Below are 2,012 nucleotides of genomic sequence, written 5' to 3'. Positions count from 1 at the left end.
ACATCTGTACCCCTGTACTCCTGTACTTCTGTACTCCTGTACCCCTGTACATCTGTACCCCTGTACTCCTGTACTCCTGTACTTCTGTACCCCTGGACTCCTGTAACTCCTGTACTTCTGTACTCCTCTACTCTTGTTACTCCTGTACGTCTGTCACTTCTGTACTTCTGTACTCCTGTACTTCTTTATCCCTGTACTCTTGTACTTCTGTTACTCCTGTACTTCTGTACTCCTGTACTCCTGTACTCCTGTATTCTTATTACTCCTGTACTCCAGTTACTCCTGTACTCCTGTACTTCTGTACTCCTGTACCCCTGTACTTCTGTACTCTTGTTACTCCTGTACTTCTGTACTCCTGTACATCTGTACTCCTGTACCTTTGTTACTCCTGTACTCCTGTTTCTCCTGTACTCCTGTACCTCTGTACTTCTGTACTCCTGTACTCTTGTTACTCCTGTACTCCTGTTACTCCTGTACGTCAGTACTCCTGTTAGTCCTGTACTTGTGTACTCTTGTTACTCCTGTACTCCTGTTATTCCTGTACTCCTGTACTCTTGTTACTCCTGTACTCCTGTACTTCTGTACCCTTGTTACTCCTGTAGTCCTGTACTTCTGTACTCTTGTTACTCCTGTACTTCTATAGTCTTGTTACTCCCGTACTCCTGTACTTCTGTACCCCTGTACTTCTGTAATCTTGGTACTCCTGTACTCCTGTACTTCTGTACTCTTGTAACTCCTGTACTCCTGTTACTCCTGTACTCTTGTTACTCCTGTACTCCTGTACTTCTGTACTCTTGTTACTGCTATACTCCTGTACTTCTGTACTCTTGTTACTCCTGTACTCCTGTACTTCTGTACTCCTGTACATCTGTACTCTTGTTACTCCTGTACTTCTGTACTTCTGTACTCCTGTACATCTGTACCCCTGTACGTCTGTACTCCTGTACTCTTGTTACTCCTGTACCCCTGTTACTCCTGTACTCTTGTTACTCCTGTACTCTTGTTACTGCTGTACTCCTGTACTTCTGTACTCTTGTTACTCCTGTAGTCCTGTACTTCTGTACTCTTGTTACTCCTGTACTTCTATACTCTTGTTACTCCCGTACTCCTGTACTTCTGTACCCCTGTACTTCTGTACTCTTGTTACTCCTGTACTCCCGTACTTCTGTACTCTTGTAACTCCTGTGCTCCTGTTACTCCTGTACTCCTGTAACTCCTGTACTTCTGTACCCTTGTTACTCCTGTACTCTTGTACTTCTGTACTTCTATACTTCTGTACACCTGTTCTCTGTACTCTTGTTACTCCTGTACTTCTATACTCTTGTTAGTCCTGTACTCCTGTACTTGTGTACTCTTGTTACTCCTGTACTTCTATACTCTTGTTACTCCTGTACACCTGTCCTTCTGTACCCCTGTACTTCTGTACTCTTGTTACTCCTTTACCCCTGTTACTCCTGTCCTCCTGTACTCCTGTACATCTGTACATCTGTACCCCTGTACTCTTGTACTCGTGTTACTCCTGTACCCCTGTTACTTCTGTACTCCTGTACTTCTGCACTCCTGTACTTCTGTACTTCTGTACACCTGTACTCCTGTACTTCTTTACTCTTGTTACTCCTGTACTACTGTTACTCCTGTATTCTTGTTACTCCTGTACTCCTGTACTTCTGTACTCCTGTACTCCTGTACTCCTCTACATCTGTACCCCTGTACTCTTGTTACTCCTGTACTTCTGTACTCCTGTACTCCTGTACATCTGTACCCCTGTACTCCTGTACTCTTATTACTCCTGTACTCCTGTTACTCCTGTACTCCTGTACTTCTGTACTCCTGTACTCCTGTTACTCCGTTACTCCTGTACTCCTGTACTTCTGTACTCTTGTAACTCCTGTACTCCTGTTACTCCTGTACTCCTGTAACTCATGTACTTCTGTACCCTTGTTACTCCTGTACTCTTGTACTTCTGTACTGCTATACTTCTGTACTCCTGTTCTCTGTACTCTTGTTACTCC

The sequence above is a fragment of the Chiloscyllium plagiosum genome, unplaced genomic scaffold, assembly GCF_004010195.1.
Source record: "Chiloscyllium plagiosum isolate BGI_BamShark_2017 unplaced genomic scaffold, ASM401019v2 scaf_9898, whole genome shotgun sequence".
Classification (NCBI taxonomy): Eukaryota; Metazoa; Chordata; class Chondrichthyes; order Orectolobiformes; family Hemiscylliidae; genus Chiloscyllium; species Chiloscyllium plagiosum.
This window is presented reverse-complemented; position numbering follows the sequence as displayed.